The sequence below is a fragment of the Trichoplusia ni genome, chromosome 17 (assembly GCF_003590095.1).
Source record: "Trichoplusia ni isolate ovarian cell line Hi5 chromosome 17, tn1, whole genome shotgun sequence".
NCBI classification, from domain to species: Eukaryota; Metazoa; Arthropoda; class Insecta; order Lepidoptera; family Noctuidae; genus Trichoplusia; species Trichoplusia ni.
This window is the reverse complement of record NC_039494.1, coordinates 8,882,978-8,898,904: the sequence shown is the minus strand read 5'-3', so window position 1 is coordinate 8,898,904 and position 15,927 is coordinate 8,882,978. Positions and strand designations below refer to the sequence as shown.

Here is a 15,927-nt window from a genome sequence, read left to right as displayed (position 1 = left end):
TTTGAAGAGATCACTTGGAAACGCGATATAACCGAACTCGACGCGGGCGAAGCCGCGGGCGAAAAGCTAGTACTAATATATAAAGCTGAAGAGTTTGTTTGTTTGAACGCGCTAATCTCAGGAACTACTGAATCAAATTGTATTGAATAGACCATTGATCGAGGAAGGTTTAAGGATATAAACTATTACGCTGCGACTAATAGGAGCGAAGATACAATGGAAAATGTGGAAAAAACAGGGCAGATATAAATCATAAGTTATGTCTTCTAAACACGCGGACGAAGTCGCGGGCAACAGCTAGTCTAATATACCTACTATTCTATAGGTATCACACAACGCCATCTATTCTGAAACTAAGCAAAGCTTGTATTAAGAGTACTGGACAATTTTTTTTTTTTTAGATTTTATCTGGATTTCAAATAATGGAATTCCCTATATGGGAAGAGGCCTGTGCCTAGCAGTGGGACTATCACTTGTAATCCATGAAGCCATGCAAAGCTGGAGACGTTTTTTTTATTGAAAAAAGAAACGTTTTATTTACGATTGCTTGCTCTGAGTCTGGGTGTCTTTGTGCATGTGCCTTGAATGTTTATGAAAAGGATTTGATCTTGGTGACGTTTTTTATATCAAGGTCATAATAAATTCAAAGTCTGTCATTTATATTATTATCAAACCGCACCTTAGTTGACGCTTCCGTAGCCAAATTGCAGAACAAATTCTGATGACCAGAGCAATTTGAATGTCATTTGGTGATGATATTAACCTTGCTATGTATTGTACCAAAATAGGTGGATGCCTAACCTAGAATATTGTTCCAGTTTGGGGCCAGTCAAGGGCAAAAGCTAGTAATAAACATAGACTGATATCCATTGCTGTTATGATTTCCCGTATCCTTAACCTTAATTTATAATAGTTAATAACTATTATAAATTTAGAGAGTTTGTTTATTTTAGCGCGTTACATGTGTTTTAAGTTTAATATTGTTATTATATTGCCCGACAGGGTCCACAATTGCTACAAAGGTTTGTAAATCCCTACTAATCCCTACTAATATTAAAAATGCGAAAGTAACTCTGTCTGTCTGTTACGCTTTCACGTCTAAACCACTGAACCGATTTTAATGAAATTTGGTACAGAGATAGAGTTGACCTTGTGAAAGAACATAGGGTAGTTTTTATCCCGGAATTTTGAAGAGTTCTCTTGGAAACGCGATATAACCGACCTCGACGCGGGCGAAGCCGCGGGCGAAAAGCTAATTTATAATTAATGACTGTTCTTCAGTATTTCAGTGTTAGATAGGGTCCGATTTATTTTCCCATTTTGCAGTCAATCTCTAATATGATATTTATCTATTAACATCAACCGAAACTACAGTTTAAATATTAGCCACTGCATCCTCCAGAGGTTTCAGCAAAAAACTCCGTAAAAATCTTTTTAAACGTATTAGAAATACAAAGTAGAGTCCTACCGAAGAGTTTGTATGTTATAATTCCAAAGGTAAGCCACTTAGATACAGATAAGCTTCCGTTCAGATGGATGTCAAGAAGGGGTAACGTACTGGAAACGTTCCGAGCGAACGATCAGACTCCCTCCGTTTAAAAATACTCATCGGAATCGTTTCGTGCGTCAGCGCCATCTGTTGGTCAAGTTTGTGAAGCTTTTTCTTTACTTTGTTTTTTTTTTAATAGAAATTTGTTAAGATATAAAACACTGACTTTTCTTGCCATTATTCATGCTGGTGTTTAAAACGAATTTAAGAGAATTTTGTTACTGATGAATTATTGAGTATTTTTGTTTTTGATAATGCTGGTTATTTAATATTTTTAAATGCTATTATGATGAGATCAGATTTGAAAAATGATATTTGCTTGTAGTAAAAATAGTGTTACTCTTACTATTATTAACTACCATCATTGGCCTAGCCTTTTCCCAATTATGTTGGGCTCGGCTACCAGTCCAACCGGTTTCAGCTAAGCACCAGTGTTTTACAAGGAGCGACTGCCTATCTGACCTCCTTAACCCAGTTACCTGGGCAACACGATACCCCTTGGTTAGACTGGCTGTCAGACTTTTTCAAGCTTCTGACTACCTGTAACGACTGTCAAAGATGTAGGAATAACAGCCGGGACCCACAATTTAACGTGCCTTCCGAAACACGGAGGAACTCGTTATGATAAAGATGGTCACCCATCTACGGACCAACCGCGTCAAGCATAGCTTAACCTGTGATCGAATCACTTATGCGGTTATAGCTTAGCCACGAGCTCCTCCTATTATACAAAAAGTTCCTACTATTATTAACTACCAAAATTACAAATTTCGTACAGAAAATTCTAGGCGTCTCCATAAAACGAACTTACGAAAAAATTGCTTCAAAATAATCAATTAAAAAAAATGAAAAAGAATCCCAAACGACATGCTTTTTGAATCATCCAAACCATTCCAAACATTTGTGTGGAAATTACACTATCCCTGAAATGAGCAGATAAGCCTTACCCTTAAGGGGCAGTGGCTCAAAGCTTCAAGGTCACAACACCCATATGTTCAGATCAATACTTCTGCATAGGATCGGACACCAGTGAACAAAACTTTTGAAAAAAAATTTGTTTTTGTTAGTTTTTGTGGGTATCGGGAAAGATATAGAGAGGGTTTTGTTGATTTTTGGAGAGTTGGGAATGATATGGAGACGTTTTATATTAAAAAAAACTGACTAGTTACTAGTATGTGGGGCTTACATTTGCTGTTTTCTTTTAGAATAGGAAAAGATATGGAGTTAAGAATATTTGTGTTTGCCTTTTATTTATTTAACAATTAATGTACACATAAAAAAGTAAAAATATCTGAAAATTACAAAGTAATATGATGTGCAACAAATTAAATGAAGGTTTTATGTAAAAAAAAATGGCAAAGGTGTGGAGATTCTATTGATTTGTTTATGAAACGGTTTAGGACAACGACACCGTTCAATGAATTACAAAAAAAAATAAGCGAGACACAAAAAAGATATCGTCACATATATGACCAATGACCATCGAATTCAGATCACATCAACAAACCAGCCCTGGAATTACCAAAGTATTCTGCAATAGGCCTTTCCAACCCTCAAGCAAAGGGACAGGCACTCTGAAGGTTGAAGGCTACACAACCCTTATGGTTAGATCAATACCGCTGCATAGCACGGGACGGAAGTGTGCGGAACTTTTTAAAAGGTTTTTGTGAGAATTGGGAAAGATATGGAGATGGGTGTTCGTTTAATTAGTGGGAAGTGGAAAATGTATGGAGACGTGTTAGTCGTTTTTTATGATATGTTAAAAATAAGGAGATTATTTGTTATATGTAAATCTTTTCGCCTGGTTTTTGTCAGAATTGGGAAAGAATTGGAGGTGTGTTTGTTGTGTTTCTGGGAGAAGTGGTAACCATACGGAGATGTTTTAAAGTTTTGGAGTAAGATTGTGATTGGTTAAAAGAGGGTAAAGCTAATTTCTAAAATTAAACGTAAAAAAAATCAGGACTCGCCAATCTTTATCAGTGATATTCAATAAAGAGTATTTTATCCGATCTATCATAAAAAGGCTATAGGTATTCAAAAGCTGAATAAAATTGAACTGAACTAGGAATAAACACATATTTTATACATTTCTTTCCATAAAAAATATAACATTCATTATTTGATTTCAATCTTGTAATCACAGCCTTTGTAAATTCATACAATAAGTAACAAAAGGGATATTTTGTTACAAAAAAAACTAGTTATTGGCCGCGGGCCTGCCTGCTACAAATCGATAATTATCCCACCGGAACATGAAATCGGGATAAAAATACTACCCTCTGTGATAATCCTGGTTATAAACTGTCTGTGAACCAAGTTTCATCTAAATCCGTTCAGGGATTTTGGCGTGAGAGAGGAACAAACATCCTTATGTACATACATCAGACATTCGCGTTTGTAATATTACAAGGATAATGATTTAACCATTTTACAGTGCGTGACGTGTTTTTCTAGTGAAAAAGTAACGTAGCACAAATAACAATTCTAGCTAAAATAACACTTTGTACCCTTGGGAGCCGCTAGCGGTATAGACCTTGAGAATTATCAAAACAGTCATGTCGCTTAATTATTTAAGTCTGGCTAAACACGACCTATACAAATTGTCTGTATTAGGTCATTATCATCAGCTTTGTATAAGTGCTGGGCCTAGTCCTGCCTTGGGGGTTGGCCTGTTGGTCTAGTGGTTGTTTCTCCTGACCCTTATGCCAGATACTGTTTCTTTTGCCAGCTATAGCTTCTGAACTCTTTTAGGCTAGGTGGGAAGGAAGTCAGACATTTACCGCTTGGGGGTAGTTTCAGTCTGTTACTGAGGTCACTTAAAGCTTATGAGAAAGACCAGTAGAACGGAAGTAGGGATATCGGGACACAAGCATATTAATTTCGATTTAATAAATTGAATAAAAAAAAATGATTTATGAACGATCACATTAATGTGCTATCACTTGTGCTAAATTAAGTCCAGATCTGTTAATTTTTTTCGGAGTTATGAAGTAACAAATTCATAAACCCAACTTTTTCATTAAATCATTGATTTTTACATACTGATTATCTTATTTTTATGTATTAAAAATAGGTTTTAGTGAAGGCTTGCAAAACAGTTCTACAAAATATCCATAGCATAAGACAGTATTCTCGTAGCAAAAAATATACTCTTTTCTATAAGTTGTCAAAAAAATTGCATGGGTAGATATTGCATGTCGAATAAATCAACATATTTTACTGTCTAACCGGTTTGTCTAGCGTGGTTATAGTCAGTGATCCGACGAAAATAAAAAGAGTTGAATGATGGCTTTTTTTAGGTACCTATGAAGTTTGGAGATTTCAAAAACAAATTTCCAAAAATTGTATACAGAACTAGCTGTTGCCCGCGACTTCGTCCGCGTGGTTAGAAGATATAAGTTATGTTTTTATAATAACTATCGTGAGACTGGTTCATTATTAAATGATGTAACGGTTTACTCACGCGTATTTATCGGGGTAGCCCGACTAGTTTCGGACCCAACCGGAGTCCTTAATCATGAGCAGACGCGGCGCGGCAGTTCGACTCGCGATCCCGCCGCGTCTGCTCATGATTAAGGACTCCGGTTGGGTCCGAAACTAGTCGGGCTACCCCGATAAATACGCGTGAGTAAACCGTTACATCATTTAATATAAGTTATGATTTATATCAACCCTGTTTTTTCTACATTTTCAATTGTATCTTCGCTCCTATTAGTCGCAGCGTGATGGTTTATAGCCTTAAACCTTACTAGATGAATGATCTATTGAACACAAAAATAATTTTTCAATCTGAACCAGTAGTTCCTGAGATTAGCGCGTTCAAACAAACAAACTGTTCAGCTTTATATATTGGTATAGATTCTAATTTAAACCCTACCCTTACGCCCTTTCCAACAATTTTTGATAGGACTTCTAGTCTAATTGGATACAGTTAAGTACCAGTGTTTTACAAGGAGCGCCTGCCTATCTGACCTCAACCTGGGTAACAAGGTACCCTTCAGTTAGACTGGTTGTCAAACTTTCTAGCTTCTGACTACCAGTATACACAATTTAATGTGCCTTTCAAAAAACACGGAGGAACTCGTTATGTCATAGATGGTCACCCATCCACGAACCGACCGTTTCGAATGTAGCTTAATCTGTGATTGAACAATTTGTGCAGTTGTAGTTTAGCTACAAGCTCCTCAAAAGTATTTTATACTAGCTTTTCGCCCGCGGCTTCGCCTGCGTCAATGTCGGTTATATCGCGTTTCCAAGAGAACTCTTCAAAAGTCTGGGACAAAAACTATCCTATGTTCTTCCTCAAGGTCAGCTCTATCTCTGTACCAAATTTCATTAAAATCAGTTCAGTGGTTTAGACATGAAAGCGTAACAGACAGACAGACGGACAGAGTTACTTTCACATTTACAATATTAGTAAGGAGTAAGGATATAGTAGGAATTGACTTCAAGAGAAAACTTTGTATTTCTATAAAGAATCATCCATTTATCCAACAGCGTTATTAAGTAGGTACCAATACCTAGACATAGCCTAATGGCTTCCTATGATAAACGAGCGTAGTTCATGTTGCCTTCATATGTCACGACTGTAGGTCAATAAGTACAAGTCAGTAGGTAGATGTAATAATAATAATATTCTGCAATTTTCAATGAGATGACGTCAGATAGGAAGGTATGGAAGGAGAAGACAAGTTGCGCCGACCCCAAATAATAGGGCAGGGGAATAATGATTCTGATTTTTTTTTTAATTTAATTGCAAATACTGCATAATTAATGCAGCACTTTCTGTGTATTAAAATAATAAATATATTGGGACTTTTCGCACCAGAGAAAGCACGTTTATTCGTTTGAACACTTAAGTTATAACAATAATGTTTTGAATGCACGGATAGCCGAGTGGTTGAGGTCATCACGCCAAACCCACTTTGCGCGACGTTTCGCGGGTTCGATCCCCGCGTGGGACAAATATTAGTGCGATCCACGAATACTTGTTCTGAGTCTGGGTGTCTTTGTGTGAATTGTATGTTTGTGAAACCCCCGCGACACAAGGATTAAATTCATAGTGCAGGAGCCGTTTTAAAAAAAAAGTCCAACCACTCTTAGTTACAGTGTAGCATGTCAACCAACAAGATTGAAATTCAGATATCGCTCCTCACTATTTTCAGAAAAGTCTAGAAAGAATAATATCCGCCCGCCTAGCTTCAGAAATGTCTAGACAGAAAAAAATAGTTCTTAAAGCAAATTGTTGTGACGTCAACCGTGTATTTACCGATGCCAAATTGTCTGGTAATTTGAGAACAATTTCTCCTAACGAATAACAAAGATGGACGGACAGACGCAAATTATATGAATCGTCTAGCCAGCTGTGTCTTTTGTACTAAAAAGTTTAAGAGATTCTTTTTACTAAAAATGTCGTGTCTTTCATGTCGTTAAAGCCTTATAATTTCTAAGATATTACTGAAGAATACTGGGAAATGTCGCTTGGAATCTTGGATGCCACAATTAAGAATCCGGATTAGAACGTTATGAGATAGCGTGGAGATCAATGTTAAAAACCTCAATATACGGAAAGAGGTAGTTTCTTATAAGTGGTATAGTTACAGGCTAGTATTATTATATTATCTACTTCCACTATTAATTGGGTCACTTGAGATAAGCCCCAACCCTGGGTAATTCTGCCGTTTAAGTCATCACGCAGTGTTGCCAAGGCCGATAAGCCAAAATCAGAAATAAAAAAATCGGTTTAAAACCATGTCATACCCTTAACCCCACAACTTTTAAATTATCCAACAATTTACAACATACAGTACTAAAACACTCGTACATAATTCACATTTAAAACAAACAAACAAAATTGAAATCGGTCATACCGTTCGGGAGCTACGATGTCACAAAATCAAAATCAAAAGTCATTTATTCAAATTAGGCTACTAAGTAGCACTTTTTGAAGGTCAAATTACATTGGACAGTACCCAGTTTTGCCCACTCCTCACCGCTTCCTAAGTGCTTTTGCTCTGAGAGAAGAAACGGCGCAACAAACTCCCCAGCAGCACGCTGTCACAGAAAGACACGCCAAACTTACATGGAACTTTTCTTGCGGCCGGGCTAAAAATAAATAAAGCTCAGTTAGAATGAAACTTTTTGCCTAATCTGTAGATCATAATAATTCACTTTGTATAATGGAATAGGTTGTTTATTACAAACGCGCTGTGAAACTCAATATATTACACCTATTATGTGCAAAAACCAACCTTATTATTCCACAGCTAAAAGGGACCAACCTCAACATTAAAAACATTTCACGAGACCCTTTTTAAATTGAAAGAACTCCAATATTTCTTTTCTTTTGTGCTTTTAAGGCTAATGATTGACCTGCTTTGACAAATTCAGTCTTTTCGATAAGTAGGGTTATATAATTGTTTACCTAACTAGCTATTGCCAGCGACTCCATTCGCGTGGAAAATTGTTTTTTTTTTGCAGTATTTTTTGGTTATTTCTTTTGAACGAATTTTCAACGTGATTTTCTTAATTTTCCGATTGACATGAAAAAAACACTTAAGGGTTGGCAATTTCAGTTTTCAATGTTAAGAATCCAGATTGCAATTGTTTTGGTAGTCAAAATTGTAGTTTTATTTATTTATCATAAAAATAATTTACTCTAAGCTAAAACCTGCAGAAATATGGATGGCAGAAAAGCAATACACATTTCAAAAATGAAAGTAAAACATCAAAAACTGTTTTCGTTGTTAATCTAGTTACTTGGTTACCCTCCTACCCCAGTTGACCTAAATACTATGTGACGTCACACGGCGAACTTGCTCTTTCTTTTGCATTCCTCTGGCCAATAAAATCGAAAATGTCAGATGCAGGTCATCATCATCCTCCCAACTGTATTATAGTCGGCTTCCAGTCTAACCGGATTCAGCTAAGTAAAAGTGTTTTACAAGGAGCGACTGCCTATCTGACCTCCTCAACACAGTTACCTGGGCAACACGATACCCCTTAGACTGGTTGTCGGACTTTCTAGCTTCTGTTACTTGTAACGACTGTGAACTGTGAACTGTTACATATGATTATAAATATATGTGTTATCTGTGGATAAGTTGGGGGCGATGCGCGGGAATTTTGTAAAGACGGCAATTGAAATATGAACTTGAACTATGCAAATGTCTATTATTCATCATGAACCACAGTCAAATCAAAGCCCTAAGGTCGGTTTAAACTCTGACACCAGGTTGTACACCAGCTTTGCAGCGAAGGATAAGGATTTTCAACAAACATTGAAATCTGCGCAAAATACACGTCTTTTTACAATTACCGAAGTTGTTTTTAAGTGAATTAAATACGTCCAAATTTGTATAAATTATTTAAGTAACTTTAATGTTCGTAACTCGACTTAATTCTGTAATTGATGTTTGTCAAACTTTAAGAAGTTATAATGAATGGGTAATTGAGATAATTTTCTAAAAGCTGTTCAGAGATTTGAAGGTTATTTTTTTGATGAGATAATATTTGGCATATTATATAATTTTTAGTCAGCCAAGGGTCTTTTAACATCTTTTTTCAATCTTCTAATCTCAAACTAAGTATTGCTTGTATCATGAGTACCAAAACCCAAACCCACGACTTTCGGTATAGCAGTCAGGGCCATTAACCACTAGACCAACAGGCCAGTCAAAATATAAAGTGTGACGTATATATTGCTATGCGTTGTAATGACGTTGTCTTGACAGTTTTATGTATTTAGCAGACAAGTCAAAGGCATGTTTATGGATGTAATCAGTTTCGGCTGGTGCCGCATCACGCACCGACCGCTCCTACCTTTTTTTGACCTAGAGGAAATCCTCATGGACTCTGCCCTGGGGCAGGCGAAAGGCTGTACCTTTACCGGCTTAAACCACCAGAATGGTTTTCCGTTCCCTTTAGTCGCGGGTCAAGTGGGAACGCTCCCACAGATCACCGCCAAGACCATGAATACCGGGATACCTTACCTGACCTAATCAACTATTTTTGCTGAAACGATTACACAAGTCCTTAAACGCATCCCTCTCTACGCATTTACTGGAAACGCTGCCCTAAGGTACAAAACCACACCTTTTAACTTCTTTTGTCACAATGAACCGACAAAATACTTAAACGGGGGTGACAGGGAGGGGTAGGAACACAAACCATCCATCTTCAGCGGCATAATATCGTATTGTGTAAATGTATTCAATAGAAAATTATTTCAGTATTATTCCGGATGTGAGAATTTTAATGGATATTCCACCATTTACATCGTATTTTATCATTTTTTGGAGAAAACCTGTGAAGGTAGTATGGTTTTTGGTTTAAGTCGGGTACGATGACTGCTTAGGACAAGCATATTTGTCAACGGCGAATGCTCTTAGGGTTGTCTTGTGCATGTGATTTTAATGCTTGTGAAAATCTTCGCGAAACAACGATTAAATTATTTAGTACATAGGAGGTTTAATAAACCTACTCCTGTCCGAAAGCACAGCAATGATTTCTCAAATCCTATTAATGTTTTTGTTAAACGAGATGTTTTTGTTTGTTTTTGAGGAGCTCGTGGCTAAGCTATAACCGCATAAGTGATTCGATCACAGGTTAAGCTATGCTTGACGCGGTTGGTCCTTAGATGGGTGACCATCTTTGTCATAACGAGTTCCTCCGTGTTTCGGAAGGCACGTAAAATTGTGGGTCCCGGCTGTTATTCCTACATCTTTGACAGTCGTTACAGGTAGTCAGAAGCTTGAAAAAGTCTGACAGCCAGTCTAACCAAGGGGTATTGTGTTGCCCAGGTAACTGGGTTGAGGAGCTCAGATAGGCAGTCGCTCCTTGTAAAACACTGGTACTTAGCTGAAACCGGTTGGACTGGTAGCTGACCCCAACATAGTTGGGAAAAGGCTAGGCCGATGATGGATGTTTTTGTTCCTTTTTCACGCAAATACTACTGAACGGATTCAGACGAAAATCGGTACATACTTTACTTAACCAGGATTAACACATAGGTTAGTTTTTATCTCTATTTTATATTAACGTGAGCTCATTCTCGATTTGAAATGAGTAGGCAAAAGCTAATTCTCTTATAATTCCTTCTCAATTCACATTAATAAGAAAAAAGAATACCAACTAGTAAAATACCATAAATTTCAAGATGCCGCATCCACATGACCTATTTCCCTCTCACATCCAAGTTAAGGGCAATTTCCTAAGAAGCGGTAACAGTCACGGGACACGCAATGTTATATAATGAACAATAATTCAATGTATATGCATTCGTTGGATTGTTTTAGATACCATTGTTAATGTTCTGTTTACGTTTTTGAACAAAACATTGTTTATTGTGAACAAACACTTGTTTGGAAAAACAAACTTTGGGAAAAGAATATTTAGGTGTAGTTTGTCGTTCATTTCTTGATCGACTTCCAAAAAGGATGTTGTCTGCCTGTATTTTTTTGTATGTATGTGATCACAGAACTTCGGAATGGATGAATAGATTTTGTTGATTTTTCCAGTGCCGGCGTAAGGGCCACTGACACCAAGGGCGAAAATATTGTGGCGCCCACTTGAGAGAAGCAATATCAAGTGTTAGTTTTTTGCTGATCCCAAGTAAAATATATTAAGAATTTCATCTTTCCTTTAGGTTTACGTTTGGCGGTGGAAGTATTCCACCTCTAGCGTAGAGCACAGTTCTGAGGGTGTGCGCCAGGAGAGGCAAGAGACTCCAACGTCAGACCTTGGCACCCCCTAGAATTTGTCGCCCTGGGCCATCGTCCCATCACAATCCTGAGGTATTGCCATTTTTAAACGGCTCCGGCCTTAATTCTTATTCCTCACGAGGATTTCACAAACATTCAAGTCACATGCACAAAGGCACCCAGACTCAGGACAAGCATTCGTGGATTATACAAAAGCTTGTTCTTATCGAACCCGCGATACGACGCTTATAGTGGGTTTGGCGTGGTGACCTCAACCACTCGGCTATCGTGCTTATTGAACTATCTGCCTAGAATGTTTATTACCACATAACTGTGCATTATAATGGTTATTGCCAATTCGTTGTTAATTAAATGGCTTGCGGTTAATTCCTATTAGAACTTAGTTAAGATATTAAGTTACTTGAATAGTTAGTTCAGTGATCTTAAGTGTTTGGTATCGGTTACTTGGTTCTAAAGCCTTGTATCTTAACTGAAAGGCTTTGAAGACTTACCAAACATGTTTGACTCAAACTCAATTAGTTGGTGTGATGGTTTGATTCAAACGTTTTGATCGTAATGGGGAAAGTTTTGTCAAATATTGTTTGATGTTGTTAGTGTTTGATGTTTCATATTTTTGTTGTTTCGTTCTCTTGGGTACTGGTTTGATAGTTTGGTTTGAAGGACCATCAAACTGGCTTTTTGAAAAGTCAGACCCTAAGTTAGACGTAAAGGATTTTTTATCTAGTCCTCTTTGTCCCACTGCTGAACAAAAACCTCCACCAAATCCTTCCACAATTCTCTATTCTGGGCCGCCGTAAAGGAAAATATGGACAGAATATTTTAAATATCTCTTTTCCAGTTCATAACCTTTTCCAAAAAAGAAAAATATTTTCTCTTTCTTTTCTTTTCATAAAACAAACGACTCTCGCAGTAAGGAATTCAATCCTTGTTTCACGGGGGGTTTCACAAACATTCAAATCACATGCACAAAGACACCCAGACTCAGAACAAGCATTCGTAGATCACACAAATGCCTGTTCTACGCGCGGATCGAACCCGCGACACGACGCTTACAGTGGGTTTGGCGTGGTGACCTCAACCACTCGGCTATCCGTGCAGTCTATCAGTCATGTCAGTAAATCGACCTCGACATAAATAAGCCCAAAAATCATCACCCTTCTTCACACGGTCGGGTAACCTGTGTCCCAATTTAGTATACTTCGTACGGTACCCTAAAAAGACAAACGTGAAGTATTGGAAAACAAACAAATAACAATTTATTGAATGACTTCGTCCGAAGACTTCGGTGAGGGCTTCCCAAGTCACAGACGCAAATATTTACGTTCTCAAGTCGAAAGATGTCAATTGGTCGTGGTTATGTTACAAGAGATGAAGAAAATAGAATTTTATTTTATTTTTGTAAAAGTTTTACTGATTTCCTCTTGAGAGATTGGCGGTTAGCAGTAGTAAAAGTTGATAAATAAATAAATGCGGACAACATCACATACTTTGTTCTGAACCCAAAGTAAGTTGCTAAAGCACTTGTGTTATGGAATTCAGATACAACGAAGGTACCACAAACACCCAGACCCGAGACAATGTAGAAATGTGAATTTTTACATTGACTCGACCGGGGATCGCACCCGGGACCTCAGAGTTAGCGACACCTTGAAACCGGTGCGTACGCCACTCGACCACGGAGGTCGTCAAATGATAGTTTTCTGTTTTAATTTCGTAGAGTTTTTAATATTGTTTTCAATGCCTTTACTTCTATTATTCTTCCTTGGAGCTGGTTGACTTTGTGTGTAATATCATTAAACTTTTTTGAATGAATAACCATGAAAGTGTAAGAAATTAAATAAACATACGCATTGATGTTAGATTAAAAAATATATTAGGACATCTGGTTACCATGACAACTGCAAAGGCACCGAAACGACAAAAGGAGAAAAAGCTGTTTCTTTTTACAAAAAAAAACAATTAAAAATTACTCTTCTTGGATTGTTCTTAAATTAATTTATACTGTAGTTGAAGTTTTGCAAAACAATAATATAGCAAAATTTCAAAAATATGTGAAAAAAAAATACCAACAGAACACAAACAACAACGAAATTGTGATAAACCTTTTTATATTCCATAAAATAATCTATCACCTGGCGCCATCTTGTATAACAACATCTTATTGACGTTTGCCCTTTTCACATTGTTACGTAACCATTTTCCGTTCGTTCTTTTTTCAGTCACTTATAAAGACAGACAAGTTTTTAACAATATTATATGCCAACACCAGTAATCCAGCGAACTTCATTCTTCTTATTGCGTTACCCAAACGCAAAAACTCATTTAATTCGGTCTAGCTGTTTAGGAGGAGTTTACTGACTTACACGCTTATAGCAGAAGTATATAATCATGGTATATAATTATGTAAAGATAGTAGACAGGGTCACTGTGTGTCCCTAATTATGAAAAGAAATGTTTGTGTCGCGGGGGGTTTCACAATCATTCAACTCACATGCACAAAGACACCCAGACTCGGAACAAGCATTCGTGGATCACACAAACGCTTGTCCTACGCGGGTATCGAAATAACGACAGTATCGCTCTGTGTGTTTGTCGTCTCAACCACTTGGCTATACGTGCCGTCTAACTTCAATTTTGGAGCTCCTTTGGCCACCCACTGTCACTAGATACATCCATTCATCGTAATATCGCATTTTCATACGTCATTTTGCTATTAAAATTTCATCCTAATCGAAAATCGGGAATAGGGATGATGACAATTTTTTTTTGCAATGTCCGTCTTGTAGTTTTTTGTATAATAATGGATACGTATTTTTTAATTTGTCCCGCAAACATAAATTGACCAAATTACAGTGAATGAAACTTACGCGTGACGTCACGATTGAGTATAAATTTTACCATATCGTTACGTCACAAGCTCTCTCTCCTAAACTTTAAAGCAGTCTTTCTAATCTTTGTTAATTCTAGTTTTTCTGCAAAAGGAAAAAATACGTGTCTCATACTTTTCAATTATCTAACCGAGACACCATTGAGATTTTTTCTTTTTATACCCAGTCATTATCCCTATTTCTGAAAGTTACGGAAAATACGATAGAGAACAGAATATTTTAAAAAAAATGTTCTTGTAAGATACCTTTGTTTTTCTTAATTAATGTATTATTATTAAAAGAAATCGCCTTCCAAAGGCAAGTCCTTTGTAAATCGTTTTCTATTGATCTTTACAAGGGATAAGTTATTGTTATTCTTCAGTCAGTCGAGGGTATTTTTCTTTCCCTTTGTAAAAGGTAAAGGAAAACTGTTTTTTTGTGATTTGTCTGACTCTTGCTTAGTTTTTGGTCAAGAAAAGATGAAAGAATATTTTCGTCATGTAGTTGTTTTTTGGGGTCCTTAAACAAAGGTTAAAAACTGAACTATTATTGGTCTATTTCTTATGAATTGATAGCTAGACACAAGTTGATCGAGCACAGGTTAAGCTAAAGTTTACACGCCCGTCTGTGGATCGGTGACAATCTATTTCGCCATGTTTCGGAAAACACGTTAAATTGGGCCCCGACTACTATTTACAATTGTTACTTATAGTTAAAAGCTGGGAAGTCTGACAACCAGTCTAGCTTAGGGGTATCGTGTTGCCCAGGTAACTGGGTTGAGGAGGTCAGATAGGCAGTCGCTCCTTGTAAAACACTGGTACTTAGCTGCATCCATTTAGACTGGAAGCGTCCCCAACATAGTTGGGAAAAGGCTTGGATAGTGCTGATTACGTGAATTTCTGACTAAGTGAATTATGTCAAATCACATCAATGTTGCGTCCCAGATAATGGAATGTAATTAAATCTCGTTTGGCGCGATCATTGATACTGATTGCAGCTGAAATGAGGTCTGACAAATAGTCGTTGATAAATAGTTTATCTGGCACAGTACTTGCTGGTGGTTTTGCCGTATAAATTCGGTCTATGACAGAAAATATAGTCCAAAAAGTATTGAATACGATTTTGTCTTTTGTCGCGTATAAAATGTGGATGATACAGTCATTTTGGATCGTGTTTGACGTCACTTTTCAGTTTCATACGTTTAACATCTTTAAATCAAAACCAGTTTATTAAATGGAGTTCTTTTTTAGTCAGTTTTGAGAAACTGTCATTCTTATGGAGAAGAACCTTAAGAAACTCGATAACTTGGGGAAGTGTTGCTGGTTTGATTTACGCTTAAGACAAGCATTTTTGTGATCTATGAGTGCTTGTTTTGTGTCTGTTGAATGTTTGTGAAATTCCCGCAAAATAATAATTATAAAAAAAACTAGACTGCAAAAGAGGATCCTTTCGTCTGTTTTAGAAGCTTAAGCGTAGTCAATACGGAAGCAAGACAGCGATCAACACAGCGTAAAGTGTACCTCGCTCTTACAGCAATGCAACAGCAAGAGTCGCTATTGATCGCCATAAATTAGTCACCTTAAAATTCGTAACCCGAAAAGCTATGACCTTTAGAAACATAAGTCAGTAATTCAAATTAGGCTACAAAGGCTTTTTGAAGGTCAAATAACATTGATCGGCACCCAGTTTCGTCCATTCTCTAGCCCCCTATTCCTTACCTAAATAAGATAGTAATTAATTAAACAAACGCCTGGAAGTGACCAGAGCCCGTATCTAATGACATCTGCTA

At 37.1% G+C, this 15,927-nt stretch overlaps 1 protein-coding gene across 3 annotated transcripts in view; it reads left to right on the top strand.

The window, feature by feature from the left end:
- LOC113502550 (synaptotagmin-7) overlaps positions 1 to 15,927 on the top strand; it is a 507,062-nt gene that overhangs the window by 24,636 nt on the left and 466,499 nt on the right. The gene's annotated exons all lie outside the window — the stretch shown is intronic.